Source organism: Oreochromis aureus, linkage group 3 (assembly GCF_013358895.1).
Source record: "Oreochromis aureus strain Israel breed Guangdong linkage group 3, ZZ_aureus, whole genome shotgun sequence".
In the NCBI taxonomy this organism is placed as follows: Eukaryota; Metazoa; Chordata; class Actinopteri; order Cichliformes; family Cichlidae; genus Oreochromis; species Oreochromis aureus.
Window position 1 is genome coordinate 55,762,073 of NC_052944.1, and position 16,688 is coordinate 55,778,760.

Sequence of the window (16,688 nt, forward strand, 5' to 3'; positions counted from 1 at the left end):
TTGTGTTTTTTCTATTGTTTAAGCACTGCTTCCAGCCAAGAGTGATGCCATATATGCCCTACAGCTGCAGAAAAGGCTTACATTTTTTTTTTTTTTTTTTTTTTTACAAAAAAACAGCTAAGCATGAGAGGTTTTTGGACCAATTTTGTGTTCCCCATTCTTTAAGCACCGGTTTGAGCACCATTTAAGCACCGGCACCGTTTCAAAAGTACCGGTTTGGCACCGGTATCGGATAAAACCTAAACGATACCCATCCCTAGGCATAACCCTAATGAATGAAACCATGCTGAATAGAGTTGTTCGGAGAAGATCTCTGTCTGTTGTCATGCTCAGATGGTGATGGTGTATATCTTACCCTGGGTGTGTTTAATAAAACTAAAAGTGTTGCTTACATACATGAAGAGCATTGAGATTAAGTAAAGTTAATATAAAGAACAGAGCCCAGAGCATGATATGGTGAAACAACTTTGAATGATTAAAGGAACATTAGATGAACACAGTAGATTAGTGAGGTGTAGCAGAGAGAGGCTTTTTGTTTTCTATCCTTTACAGGAGAAGATTTCAGGACCACAGCGACCATAGGGGGGCGAGAATCCTGGAAGCCTGAGATCGAACGGAACCAACCAGAGAAAGAAGAAGAACAGACCACAAAGACACCTAGTTGTTTACATTGCAAATAAGTTTAGAAGCTTGTTAGACACAGGTTATAATGGGAGCATAAAAGTAATGAGAGGGACTTTACGAATAGCTGCAGGATTTTTATGTTATGTAAATTGCCCAAACACAGTGTTCAGACCGGATATGCGCTACCCGTTAAAGGGGGCGAAGAAATCAGGCCTAAGTTTTAAAGATGAAACGGGTTAACCCTATAGAGGATGTTTCCAAAGGTCGAGAAAATAATGTAGGACCTTTTACCAGGAAGAAGCTAATTGTATCTTTTAGACTTTACAGTGTGCACTGAGGGAAGTCAGGAATAGTTTTAAACTAGGATTGAAAAAATTAGACTGGGTGAAAAGGGGGTGTAGCAAGTAGATTTAGGGCAGCTCACAGCCCGGCTTAAACGCAAGGTGCTGTCTCACAGCTTAAGTTATTTGTTTGATTTATTTTTATGACAAAATAATGAGGAAACATTGAAAACATACAACCCGTTGAGGGGACAGATAGGGTTGGGCAATTGAAAGGTTTTGTTTGTTTAGCATAATCACTTTTGTTATATTTTAGCTTTTAACATGGAACATGCCTCTCTGGAGCTTCTCTCCTGATGCTACCCTGCCAAAAAACCCTTATCCATAGAGACTATGTCAGCTCCCAAACAGACAAAAACAAACTAAAAGCCAGCAATAAACAACTTAAACATGTTAGGTGTTGGGTTTTAGTGATGTGGTGTTTTTGTTTGTATGTGTTTTTGGTGCCTCCCTTTTTGTATAGGTAGGCGGGGCAGTGAGTCACTGAACCTGGCGCACCTGTTACTCATCAGATGCTCTCTTCAGAAGTGTTTTTAGGAGCTACCTGACAGAAGATTAGTGTCGGAGTATTGGCGTTTTTGGAGTTTGGAAATTCTGCCCTGCCTGTTGGAGCCCTCGGATTACTTTGGTGTCTGTAAGGAGTTTTTGTTTCCTCCCTAGGATTTTGGCCTCGACTGTTTTGCCTAGCCTGGAGGTTTTGGGCTCCAAACTGTGCCAAGTAAGCTCTCCAACTCTCTGTAAAGTTTTAAGCTTTTTTTCGTTTAACGGGCGAGACCCTCCTAATTCTCCTCCCTCTCCTTTTTCTAGATCGAGTGCACTGCTTATGTGTATTTTCGTCACTAGCACGTCCTGGCTCCGCGTCCTCATTCACACACGTTGTACATATGTTGTCCTTGTAAATATCTCCCCCCCTCACTGTAAATAAACTGCCTTCACTGCAACTCTGCCTCCGTGCGTTCTGCTTCTTGGGTCCATCAGCTTTTGTCCTAACAGAATACTCCGACCAACACATTTATGGACCCAGCAGAACATACGGACGCCGCTACCGGCGATTTGCTTTCAAAACACGAGGAATCACTGTCCAGGTTGGCTAAACAGTTTCAGCAATCTGAACAGTGGGCGGGTCGGGTTAACGACACCTTGACCGCCATTCAGGCGACACTCGCTCGGTTAACTCCCCCGGCTGCCTCCAGCGAGCCATCCTCTCCTCCCATTCCCCCCAGTCAGCCACCTGTGGGTTCGGTTCGCGATCCGGCTCCCCCGGCTTTGACTCCGTTCTCAGGAGAGCTGGGTCGGTGTGGAGGGTTTTTGATCCAGGTCTCACTTTTGTTTCGACGTTTCCCTCAGACATATTCGGATGATGCCTCTAAAATATCTTTTGTTATAGGCTCTCTCCGGGATCGTGCTCTGAGTTGGGCCGAATCGTACCTTGCTCTCCATCCACTTGAGACAATTTCCTATGCCCAATTTATTCGTGATCTTAAGGCCGTTTTCACCATCCCCGCGCGCCGCCGATGAAGCCGCACGGCAGCTGTCTGGGCTGCGGCAGGGCAGTCAGTCGGTGGCCGAATTCTCCATCAATTTCCGCGTTAAAGCCGCTGAGACAGGTTGGGCGGATAATGCGCTGCGTGGGGCATTTGTTAATTGTTTAACAGAACGCATGAAGGATGAGCTCGCTACTCGCGATGAACCTGAAGATTTTGAAGCTCTAGTGGACCTGGCTATTCGCATCGATAATCGGCTGCGCGAAAGAGAAAGGGAGAAAGACAGAGGGGGGCGAACCCGTGGTAACCAGGGAGGGAATGTGCCCATGCGCACTGAGTTTCCGGCTTCTCATCCTTCTCACTGTCCGGCTCGTGCTGACTCGCCTCCCGCTGACAATTTAGAGGAGCCCATGCAGTTGGGTCGCGCTAAACTCACCCCGGTTGAGCGTCGTAGGAGGTTTGAGGGACGGCTATGCCTGTATTGTGGCCGTTCGGGCCATTTTGTCGCCTCTTGTCCGGCTTTGTCAAAAGGCGGTGCCCATCAGTAACTCTGGGGGTACTGATGGGTGACGTTTCCTCTCCTTCCCAGGCCCCTCGCATGCTACTCCCTGCTGTCATTCACGTGCCCGCCAGGTCTCACTCCACTCATGCGCTTTTAGATACCGGTGCAGAACAAAATCTGATTGATCGTGACCTTGTGCGCCTTCTCGGCATTCGTTTGTGTCCACTGGACGTTCCCGTGTCTGTCACCGCCCTTAATGGGCAATCGCTTCCTTCAGTCACTCACCAGACAGAACCCCTGTCATTGATCCTTTCTGGAAATCACCACGAGCGTCTCCGGTTTTTTGTTTTTTCCTCTCCCGAGTCGCCTGTTGTTCTCGGTTTCCCTTGGTTTGAGCGCCATAACCCGCACATTAACTGGGCAGCCCGCCGCGTGGAGAGTTGGAGTAGCCACTGCTTGTTGCACTGTTTACGCTCGGCTTTGCCGTCTCTGCCAGCCCCTGTTCCTGAGCCGGCGGCGGAGGTTATTGATCTCTCTGCTGTTCCCAAGGAGTATCACGACCTGAAGCTCGTTTTTAGTAAACAGCGTGCTGGCTCCCTGCCTCCTCATCGCCCTTATGACTGTGCGATTGAACTGCTACCAGGGGCTCCGTTACCTTCCCGTCGGCTGTATAACATCAACCCTTCGGAAAAGGCGGCCTTGGAGAAGTACATCTCGGAGTCGCTGGAGGCAGGTTTAATTCGTCCTTCCTCTTCGCCTCTGGCGGCCGGTTTTTTTTTCGTTGGGAAAAAAGACGGGTCGCTCAGGCCCTGCATTGACTATCAGGGTCTCAATGACATTACTGTGAGAAACAAGTATCCCCTGCCTTTGATTTCCTCTGCTTTTGAAACCCTTCAGGAGGCCACTGTGTTTACAAAGCTGGACCTACGGAGTGCTTGTCATTTGGTGCGCATTCGGCGGGGCGATGAATGGCAGACTGCTTTCAACACTCCCCGAGAACATTATGAGTACTTGGTAATGCCTTTTGGTCTGACTAATGCGCCTGCAGTGTTTCAGAGTCTTATTAATGACGTGTTGCGGGACTTTTTGAATGGTTTTGTGTTTGTCTATCTCGATGACATTCTTATTTTTTCCCGATCGGTGGAGGAGCATGTCGGTCATGTCCGCGCAGTGTTGCAGCGGCTGCTGGAAAATAGACTTTTTGTTAAAGCTGAGAAATGCGACTTTCATGCGGACTCAATTTCTTTTCTGGGCTATGTGTTGGAGAAGGGGCAGATCAGGCCGGACCCCCGCAAGATTCAAGTTATTGCGGAGTGGCCGACCCCTGCGTCGCGCAAGGATTTGCAGAAGTTCCTTGGCTTTGCTAATTTTTATCGGCGGTTCATTAAGAACTATAGTCGTGTCGTGCTCCCTCTCACTAGCCTTACCTCCGCGGCGCGGGCTTTTGTGTGGTCGCCCGAGGCTGAACGTTCGTTTTCTGCATTGAAGGAACTGTTCTGCTCCGCGCCTGTCCTTATTCACCCTGATGTCTCCCGACAGTTTGTGGTGGAGGTCGACGCGTCTGACGCGGGGGCGGGGGCGGTGTTGTCTCAGCGCTCGCCTGCTGATGGGCGTCTTCATCCATGCGCGTTTTTTTCGCGTAAGTTTAGCCCTGCAGAGAGGAATTATGATGTTGGTAATCGTGAGCTGTTGGCGATTAAGTTGGCTCTGGAGGAGTGGCGCCACTGGTTGGAGGGGGCTGAACATCCGTTTTTGGTTTTGACAGACCATAAGAACCTCTCCTACATTCGATGCGCTAAGCGGCTTAATCCTAGACAGGCCAGGTGGCAGTTGTTTTTTGGCCGGTTCAATTTTACCATCTCTTTTCGACCCGGCTCTCGTAACACCAAGGCTGACGCTTTGTCTCGCTTGTTTTCGTCTGGCTCTGTGGCCGCTGACGCTCCTACCATTTTGCCTGGTTCCTGCGTGTTGGGGGCTGTCACGTGGGAGATTGAGTCCCAGATTCGTCATGCCCAACGTCGCGACCCTGACCCCGGGGTGGGCCCGCCCGGCAAGTTGTATGTTCCATCCTCTGTGCGTGCGCGTGTCCTGCACTGGCTCCACACGGCCCGTTTTGCCTGTCACCCTGGCGTTCGGCGTATGGTTTCTCTTTTGCGGCGCTCCTTTTGGTGGCCCTCTTTACAGACTGATGCCCGTGATTATGTGCTCGCTTGTGAAGCCTGTGCGCGCAATAAGAGCCGCCATCAGGCCTCTTCCGGGCAGTTGCATCCCCTGCCCGTCCCGGGGCGGCCCTGGTCACACATTGCCGTGGATTTTGTTACCGGTCTGCCGCGCTCCGCCTCTCACTCGGTTGTTTTGACCATTGTGGATAGGTTCTCCAAAGCTGCGCATTTTGTGCCCTTGCCTAAGCTCCCCTCGGCCCTGGAGACCGCCCGTTTGCTTGTTGATCATGTTTTTCGGTTGCACGGGATCCCCCAGGACATTGTGTCGGATCGGGGTCCTCAGTTTGTTTCCCGTGTGTGGAAGGCGTTTTGTTCTGCTCTGGGGGTGGGGGCGAGCCTTTCTTCTGGCTATCATCCTCAATCTAATGGTCAGACTGAAAGGGCTAACCAACAGCTGGAAGCTTCCCTTCGCTGTGCCGTCTCGTCTGATCCTGCTTCTTGGAGTTCCCACCTTTCCTGGATTGAATACGCCTACAACTCGCTCACCTCAGCAGCCACCGGCTTTTCGCCTTTTGAGATTTGCCTTGGATATCAACCGCCGCTGTTTCCCTCTCAGGAGGGGGAGATTGCCGTTCCTGCGGTGCGGGATCACTTGCAGCGCAGTAGGAGGATTTGGCGTGCGGCCAGGGCGGCGCTTCTCCAAACTACAACACGGACTTGCCGCACCGCCGATCGGAGGAGGACACTGGCACCCCAATATGCCGTGGGACAGCGGGTGTGGTTGTCCTCTGCGAACATTCCGCTCAAGTCCATGTCCCGGAAATTGGCCCCTCGCTTTTTGGGCCCCTTCACTGTTCGGCGCATCATCAATCCTGTGTCGGTGCGGCTGCAGCTGCCTGCGTCGATGAAGGTTCATCCCACGTTCCACGTCTCCCAGCTTAAACCGGTGTCCAGTAGCCCGCTGTGCCCACCTGCCGGACCCCCTCCGCCCGCCAGGGTGGTGGATGATGCTCCTGCTTATTCGGTTCGTCAACTGTTGGATGTGCGTCGTCGGGGACGCGGCTACCAGTTCTTGGTTGACTGGGAGGGGTACGGCCCGGAGGAACGGGCCTGGATCCCTGGTTCTCTTGTTTTGGACCCTGGTCTTATTGCAGACTTTTATAGGAGACATCCTGACAAGCCTGGTGGGCCGCCGGGAGGCGTCCCTTGAAGGGGGGGTACTGTTAGGTGTTGGGTTTTAGTGATGTGGTGTTTTTGTTTGTATGTGTTTTTGGTGCCTCCCTTTTTGTATAGGTAGGCGGGGCAGTGAGTCACTGAACCTGGCGCACCTGTTACTCATCAGATGCTCTCTTCAGAAGTGTTTTTAGGAGCTACCTGACAGAAGATTAGTGTTGGAGTATTGGCGTTTTTGGAGTTTGGAAATTCTGCCCTGCCTGTTGGAGCCCTCGGATTACTTTGGTGTCTGTAAGGAGTTTTTGTTTCCTCCCTAGGATTTTGGCCTCGGCTGTTTTGCCTAGCCTGGAGGTTTTGGGCTCCAAACTGTGCCAAGTAAGCTCTCCAACTCTCTGTAAAGTTTTAAGCTTTTTTCGGTTAACGGGCGAGACCCTCCTAATTCTCCTCCCTCTCCTTTTTCTAGATCGAGTGCACTGCTTATGTGTATTTTCGTCACTAGCACGTCCTGGCTCCGCGTCCTCATTCACACACGTTGTACATATGTTGTCCTTGTAAATATCTCCCCCCCTCACTGTAAATAAACTGCCTTCACTGCAACTCTGCCTCCGTGCGTTCTGCTTCTTGGGTCCATCAGCTTTTGTCCTAACAAAACATAATCAATCACAAAGAGAGAACAATACAGAATCCACATCTGAACCAAAGAGTAAAACAGTAAAATGTGCATTATTAAATATTAGGTCTCTCTCTCTTCAAAGTCTCTGTTATCTCACCGGTCGCAGCAGATGGCCGCCCCTACCTGAGCCTGGTTCTGCCGGAGGTTTCTTCCTGTTAAAAGGGAGTTTTTCCTTCCCACTGTTGCCAAAGTGCTTGCTCAATAGGGGGTCACATGATTGTTGGGTTTTTCTCTGTATCTATAAAGCGCCTTGAGGCGACTTCTGTTGTGATTTGGCGCTATATAAATAAAATTCAATTGGATTGCATTGAAGTAAACTTAATGGGATAGATTAGGAATTAGTTCATTTCTCAAGTGAGAAATGAAAAAGGGGGACTGTTAGGAATAAAAGAAATATTTTTATGTGTATCTGCTCATTATATTGTTTTATGTACTTTAATAATGAAGGCTTGTAGAGCAAGGCCACCTTTGACTCACAAATAAGTGCTCAGCCAGACTGAAAAACAGGAAGTTGTAGTGCACAAGGCATATCAGGGCTCTAGACTAACTTTTTGCCATGGGCGCACCGGTACGCCTAACTTTAAAAATTTAGGCGTACCGGCACAAAAGTTAGGCGCACTCAAATTTTTCAACCACATCGCTTAACACCGCAGTTTTACATGTGCACTTTCTTTGGGGGGAAGTCCATACAGACAATATTCATTTCTAAATTATTAACTAACAAACTTGTGCTTAAATTGCTTTGTCAATATTGTAGAAAATGTTAAACTTAATCATCATCTCGGCTCCTCTGACGACCTGTTTGCTGCTGCCTGCTGCTGAAAGGCAGTGGGGAGAGGGGACACTTGGGCAGTGCATTTATTGCAGCATATAATGTGTTTTCTGGATACACTGCTGTTTTTCAGCATTCAAAGATTGATGGCACCGTGTCAGAGCTGGCTATGAATTTCAGAAGGATCAGTCCTTAACTTAACACAAAAGTTATCAATAATTCTTTTCATCTTTTCTTATTACCCACAGCTACATCCACTTCTGTCAGGCCTAGGCTGCTCACTAGGGCTGGGTATCATCACTGATTTCTATAATCCATTCGATTCCGGTTCTCAAAGTCCTGATTCGATTCAATTTAGCCTCAGACAGTCAGAAATATTATAATTCTGATCATTTATCAGTACTGATACACATGAGACTTCATCAGAATTGTGAACATCACAGCAGATGCCTTTGTGTCAAAGTAACTGAGAATAAAACACAGAAAAACATGAAGGAGATTTTCCTGGTCTGGCGTTTTATAGCAGATAACCTTAAAAATATTCTGCAATTTTGCATAATTTTAAGAAGTTGAAATTTCTTCAGTATTGAACAGCAGAAATTAGGCTTTCTTGTCCGGGGTCATTTAAGTGAAAAAAACAAAAAGAAAAGAAAAAGACAGCGGCCGACAGCGCTGTAAACAACGCCCTGACTATCTCTGATTGGTTTAGTCCACGATAGGGACATAATGTGTTGCAGAGATTTTTTATTTTTTTTTGTTACCCGAAAATATTTGGTCGCACCAGTGCATATTAATAAATCAAGACACAGAAAAGAGGAACTTTCCATATAAGCAATGTGTGAGACTGTGTGACGTGTAAAGTACCGAAATAACACCATATAAGACACATTATGATTCTAATGTTAGAGAGCTCTTGCAACTGGCGTCTGAGCTGTGCAGAGGTCTCTCTCTCTCTGGAAGATGATTAAATAAAGAAATATAACTGTTTTAACACACTATGAGTCGGTTTTCTCTGTTTTGTCATGGGGAAAAGGAATCGGGTTTAATACTCCTTAGAAAGACAGCACAGACAAACACAAAGCAAACAAATTATGCCATCCATCCATCCATTCGCTTCCGCTTATCCTTTTCAGGGTCGCGGGGGCGCTGGAGCCTATCCCAGCTGTCATAGGGCGAGAGGCGGGGTACACCCTGGACAGGTCGCCAGTCTGTCGCAGGGCTAAGGCAAACAAATTATGTTTTGACTCAATGGCAATTAGATTTGAATACTGCATTCAAATGTCCATGTAAAGTGAACATCTAAATTATTATTGTAATCAAATAATGAAATCAATTTGCCAATGTCCGTGTTTTGGTTGTGTAATCTCTGCACATGTTCTTCTATGCAACAGATGATATGAAACTAAACTTGTATCACATCATCTATAGACCATTAATGTCTTTATTAGTGAAATAACAAAAAGCCATAGCAATGCAGCTTATGGTTTTAAGTTTTTAAGTTTGTGTTCTAAACACAAACTTAACAATGTAGTGTATGCTGTACAGTGCAGCGAGGAATGCCCAGACCTCTACATTGGAGAGACCAAACAGCCACTTCACAAGCGCATGGCACAACATAGAAGAGCCACCTCCACAGGACAAGACTCGGCTGTCCATCTGCATCTAAAGGACAAAGGTCACTCTTTCGAGGATGCCAATGTTCACATTTTGGACAGAGAGGACAGATGGTTTGAAAGAGGAGTAAAAGAAGCCATTTATGTCCACTGTGAGCAACCATCTTTGAACAGAGGCGGTGGCTTACACCAACTGTCTGCCATCTATAATCCAGTTTTGAGATCCCTTCCCAGATGCCTTAATGCCCACTCACATCCCAGGCTATCTGACCTCAGGAAATCACATGATAGGGTGAGGCTAGGTTTCACAATGAGCTCACCCGAAACCTTGGCTGATTGTGACCTACACCCATTTTCACACCTTGGCTCATGTGATTAGGTAGAGTATCATTAGGGGGTCCATTGTCTCTCTCAGTGGGTTAATCCCACAGAGTTTAAATCTGGGACTCTCCACCATTTGACCCTAGAACGGAAGAAGATGAGAGGTGAAACATCTTCAAGCAACTTAAAGAAGTCCAAACGCTTTTCTTTCCAAGCTCCTTGGACTACGATGACCTGGATGACTGAGAACCTGCACAGATTATCTTAGTTTTTCTCCTGACTGAAGTTTGGTGCGATTGCGATTGCATTTGTCCCTAACCATCAGCAACCCTCACGTTTACCCTTATCGAGTGGAAAAAGGTCAGTTTTTATCCTCCAGCTTCACTGTGTTTATGTTATGCTAACATAGCTGTGTTGCTAGCAATCATATAGCACATCATTATATACCAGCTAGTCCAAATTCTCAGGTTTCAAGCTTTACCATGATTCTATCTTTCGGGTCACTTCCTTTTTCACTCAACAATCTACTTCTATCGCACTTGGGGCTTGGTACCCAATCTCAGGTGGGGGTGATGATATCTTCCCAATGACCTGTTGTCCTGGCTCCCCCTTGCCATAGCATGTGTGCTGTACCTCGTCAATCTGTATCCGTGAGAGCAGTCCCTTCTTGTGAATGTTGGAACACTAAGTCACTAGTTGTTTCGCTGTTAGTGTGGATGTTGGGTATCGAATAATCCATAGGTCCCTCATCCTATTCATGTAACCCCTTCCGCCGGGGTTACTTGCGTAGTAGGAACCAGCTTTAGGAAAGATTTATAGATAAAAACCTACAAACAGGAAAGTCTGTGGATATACACCGGTGGCGATTTGGCAGCAGGATACAGAGAACAGTGATGTACATGATTTCCACAGCCAGCAATAAAATGTAACGCACAGTGATGGAAAGTATCCAACCTTTTTAGTATCCAATAAAGGTAAATAAGCTGTTTGTTTGTTTTTTAAATAAAGCATTAATCAAGTGTTTCCTCACTTGGAGAGAGAAATGAGATAAAATTTCTGAAAAAGTAATTTAGTTTTAGTTTCAAGTTGGACACAAGCCTTTTAATGTGAGTTTTAAATGAAAAATTCTTATCTGTAATCTATGATCTGATCTATAATGATACCTTGATACTTACATGATTTTACCATTTCAATTAGGACTGAAAGTGAAATGTACAGGGAGTGCAGAATTATTAGGCAAGTTGTATTTTTGAGGAATAATTTTATTATTGAACAACAACCATGTTCTCAATGAACCCAAAAAACTCATTAATATCAAAGCTGAATGTTTTTGGAAGTAGTTTTTAGTTTGTTTTAGTTTTAGCTATTTTAGGGGATATCTGTGTGTGCAGGTGACTATTACTGTGCATAATTATTAGGCAACTTAACAAAAACAAATATATACCCATTTCAATTATTTATTTTACCAGTGAAACCAATATAACATCTCCACATTCACAAATATACATTTCTGACATTCAAAAACAAAACAAAAACAAATCAGCGACCAATATAGCCACCTTTCTTTGCAAGGACACTCAAAAGCCTGCCATCCATGGATTCTGTCAGTGTTTTGATCTGTTCACCATCAACATTGCGTGCAGCAGCAACCACAGCCTCCCAGACACTGTTCAGAGAGGTGTACTGTTTTCCCTCCTTGTAAATCTCACATTTGATGATGGATCACAGGTTCTCAATGGGGTTCAGATCAGGTGAACAAGGAGGCCATGTCATTAGTTTTTCTTCTTTTATACCCTTTCTTGCCAGCCACGCTGTGGAGTACTTGGATGCGTGTGATGGAGCATTGTCCTGCATGAAAATCATGTTTTTCTTGAAGGATGCAGACTTCTTCCTGTACCACTGCTTGAAGAAGGTGTCTTCCAGAAACTGGCAGTAGGACTGGGAGTTGAGCTTGACTCCATCCTCAACCCGAAAAAGGCCCCACAAGCTCATCTTTGATGATACCAGCCCAAACCAGTACTCCACCTCCACCTTGCTGGCGTCTGAGTCGGACTGGAGCTCTCTGCCCTTTACCAATCCAGCCACGGGCCCATCCATCTGGCCCATCAAGACTCACTCTCATTTCATCAGTCCATAAAACCTTAGAAAAATCAGTCTTGAGATATTTCTTGGCCCAGTCTTGACGTTTCAGCTTGTGTGTCTTGTTCAGTGGTGGTCGTCTTTCAGCCTTTCTTACCTTGGCCATGTCTCTGAGTATTGCACACCTTGTGCTTTTGGGCACTCCAGTGATGTTGCAGCTCTGAAATATGGCCAAACTGGTGGCAAGTGGCATCTTGGCAGCTGCACGCTTGACTTTTCTCAGTTCATGGGCAGTTATTTTGCGCCTTGGTTTTCCACACGCTTCTTGCGACCCTGTTGACTATTTTGAATGAAACGCTTGATTGTTCGATGATCACGCTTCAGAAGCTTTGCAATTTTAAGACTGCTGCATCCCTCTGCAAGATATCTCACTATTTTTGACTTTTCTGAGCCTGTCAAGTCCTTCTTTTGACCCATTTTGCCAAAGGAAAGGAAGTTGCCTAATAATTATGCACACCTGATATAGGGTGTTGATGTCATTAGACCACACCCCTTCTCATTGCAGAGATGCACATCACCTAATATGCTTAATTGGTAGTAGGCTTTCGAGCCTATACAGCTTGGAGTAAGACTACATGCATGAAGAGGATGATGTGGACAAAATACTCATTTGCCTAATAATTCTGCACTCCCTGTAGGTAACGCCCTTTGCAATTCAATAATAACAACTTCAATTTGTCTGAACCAGCACCAACTTATATTAAGTTAAATGGGATTGAATGAGACTGCAGAAATTCAAGGGTTTGTGTTACTGAAGCAGATGAACAATAGATAATTATATCATATGCCTAAAGATGGAAGGCAGCATTTGAGAAATTATCACAAATGGTCCCAATATGAAGCCCTGAGGAACTCTTTTGAATACTGGAATGAAAGTGGTAGAAGACCCAGCAACGTGGACACTCTGTTCCAGCTGACAAGTAACTTAATAACAGAGTTATAACACTGATTTAAATCAATATTGTTTAGTCTGTTTTCATAAAATGGCATGGTCAACTGTGTCAAAAGCCTTCGACAAGTCAAGTAAAAGAGCAGCACAGTAGTTCTTGCAGTCCATTGTGTCAATTATAACATTCACTACTTTAATAGTAACAGTTATTGTACAGTGTTCTTTTTTTTTAATCCTGTCTGATACAGTGCCCATTCTCTCTTACCAAAGGCAACTTTACATTGGAACAATTACATTGGAACAATAACATACGACCTCTTACCTGATGAGGTGAAGTGGAACAACTCTATCATTCACGAGGGAGAACCACTCTGAACAAGCAGTGAATTGGTATTTAGTATTTTTAACCCTCTGGGGTCCCGGGTATAATTGGCCGTTTTTGACTACTTTTGATTTTACCTCTATATTTCACCTTTAAAATATGTTTTTCTTTCCTTGTTTGGTATCATTATTTTCAGCACAACCTCAAATATCTGAAATTTGAGTTATTTTTTCATTTTGGTATACTATATTAGCACAGTTGATCTAAATTCAGACAAAAAATTCAAAATCTGAGTAGAAAAAAGTTATATTTTTTACTGTAAATCCCACAAACATGTTTAACGAATCATTTTCATAACTTGAAATGCAAATAGAAATTGTACATTTCTAAAAATTATGCACATGTTTTGCAAACAACAAAGTTATATGGTACAATTTACCTAAAAATGCAGCAAAGGCCTCAGGCATTTTTTATATAACCATTTAAATCTATTTACAGAACAATCAGGTGTGCTGCATCAAATAAGAAGGCACACAAATTATTTGTGCCAGTCCAAAAAATGTAGTTTGTGTTCAGTATAAGACAGAGGAGAACACCACAGGCCTAAACCCTGCAGGTCTGACAACTGGAGGTGAATCAGTCCAGTTTTCCATGTGGGAACAGCGTTTACACTGGAATCTGCCGTTGGTGGCTTTTTTGGAGCAACTGTGACATTCAGCAGTATAACTGACACACAATACAAAACAATAACTACACAACACACTAACTACAGCCTCCAAACACGCTAAACGTCACTAATGTCTCACATATGAAAACTCGCTCTCTCTCTTTCTTTCGCTCGCCCGCTTTCCGTCGTGGGTGTCACTCCTAAAAACTTCCCCTTCTCCCTAAACAACCAGATGTCACATGTTGCCTTATCATTTTTTTGATTGGCTGACATGGTAAACTCTAACACCAATAGGGAAGGGGTGTTTATTCTTTTTCTTTTTTCACTCGCAAGCGGAGAGTGTTTGCTAGCGCTGTCTGTAGAAAACACTGTTTTTACCGTTGGAAATGTCCAATGGTAAAGCTTGGTTAACAATATGTATGGGGTAATCACAATAAAAAATAAAGTAGCTGAACATCCCTTACCAAAAGTAGAACAATAATTCTTTGTTTCTGTAAATAAAATCAAACACATAATGTAGCAACCCACACTGTTTATCCAGCATGTGCATTGAAAAAAGAAGAAAACGCTATGTGTGTGCCTATGGGCTGAATAATGCTGCACAGTGTTCAGGTAGAGATAAAGATAGACTGCATGACGGGAAGCACTATCCTCTGAACAGAGGAAAGACAGCGAGACTTGCTGGTTGAATGAAGAGGTACAGGAATTTATTGAAAAGAACAGGTGAGCAAAGAAAATGTGGAATAATCAATTCAGTTCAAGAAGAAGAAAAAAATGGTACATGGTGCCTCAAGGTTGAATACTACTGTGATTTTGGATATCATCACCACAATGCTAAATCATCTGATCATGACAGAAACGTGTCAGAAACTATTGGCACCATTTCTCTGGTTCATTACAAAACATATAGTTGCATTATGGTTTTTCTGTAATTCAGCACTTCTATATTTATAATGCCCTCCCAAAATTGGTTCAATATTTTACTAATCCAGCAAATAATAATGGCAATTGGGTAACAACTGCTTTGCATAACAAAATTATAAATCACATAAATAAAAAGTCATTTGTCTAAGACCTATGTACATTCTTACTACATTAATGCTGCTTTACCTTAGTGAACACCTGCTTATGTTTTTTTTTTCTGTACAGGACATTTGAATCCTGCCAAATGTAATGAATTGAAAGAATGAAGAATAGCTTTTTATATGGAAATGAGCTGAATCCATGAAGAAAGAGTGGACAGTTGTTGTGAACAGTAGTCACTGAGTTTGCAGACACTGCCAACAAGGTAGGTGATGCCTAATAGATTTTTAAATATCCTCCTTTACATAAATACTTTTTTTTACTTTGGTGACTTTGGTTTATTCAAGCAGCAAATACAAATGATTTCATTACATTTCCTTAGTTAAAGTGGTAAAATTATATTTGCTTATCTTTTTTATATCATCTACTGCCTCTGTTTTGCCTGTGCTGTTTACGTATTTTCCTGCACACCATTTGAACTACGGATTCAAAATAATTACCAAAGACCAATGAATAAATTGGTAAGGTGGTAGCAATAAGGAGAGCAAAAATTCAGTTAATTATTATCATTATCTATTTAATGTAAAAAAAAATTAAATAAATAGTGGTCAGCTATTTTGATTGATTTGCATCATGAAAAGACATGCAGAAAATGTCCACATACTAATAGTACAAGAAGCCTATTTTGTAACATAAGCAACACATTTATGCCATCTACATGTCTCCAAATTTAACTGGTCTCATTTATGTCATGGTAAACATTCATGGATAAGGTTTGAAATAATTATAAACTATTATGAAGTGTATAAAGTGGTACTAATGTGGGTTTGTGGCAGGTGGATGAATCATAAGTTCTGATGTAACAATGCAGCACACAAAACAAATCTACTGGAGCTCAAAAATAGAAACTATTATGTGACTTTTTTTATAATTTTTAAGTTTTTTTTGTTTGTTTATTTGTTTGTTTTTTGCGTATTGTACTGTTATAGTTTCTCTATTAGGTTCCCAAATGGAAAAGAAATAGTAAAAACTTATAAAAGACTTGCATAAGATGTGGCCTACTTCATATAGTGAATCATATAAGGCTTATATGATTTACTCATGAAAGTGGCGACTTTCTCATTACTTTCATATATTCTTTTAGGAAGTATCCAAAACATACAAGTTTCATTTATATAAATTTTCAAGGGATCTTATATCTGTTTTCACTCTTGTATGCTTTTCATACAAGTTTCACACAAGACAGATACAAACTTTATAGGATTTATATATATCTTTTCCATTTGGGTTAATACAGCTACACGGAGGAATTTACTCTTAAAAGAGAACAGTGAGTCAGTTGAAGATTAATTTAATTGTTCATGACACTGAACTCACCTGTTTTTTTTTGTCAAAGCTTTTATACAGAACCACCTGGAGGGACATGCAAAGCGTGAATTGATTTGTCATGTTAGAATTTGTTGACAAAAACTAACAAAGGAAGAAAATGATACAAAATGAAACACTGGTTGGTCTCAGTCTTCACCACTGTGCCACCTTTCACAGACTGACTTAAAGTACAATTACAATATAACCTGAACAACAGTTATCCCAACAGTTACTTTGTGTTTATCTTGCTTTTCCTCCTTTCTTTTTGTCTATTCCCAAGTTTCCTTATTTTTCCATCTAACAGCAGATATGTCTGTCAACTCTTCATCCGCCTACAACAATTTTCTGGATGACAGCTGCTCGACAGTTGATTTTTATATAAACATTGGCTTTGATTTATTGAAAGTCATTCTCATCGTCCCTCTCTGCACCTTGGTCCTCTGCGTGGCTCACCAACGATGGAGGCAGCAGCGCTCCTTTAAAACAGCAAGTCACGCCGACATCATCACTTATCACATGGTTGTCATCGAGCCGATCTGGATCTTGGGGGGTTTCTGTTATTTAAGTGGCACATACACTAATGACTCATTAATGATAACAGTAGGACTAAATGTC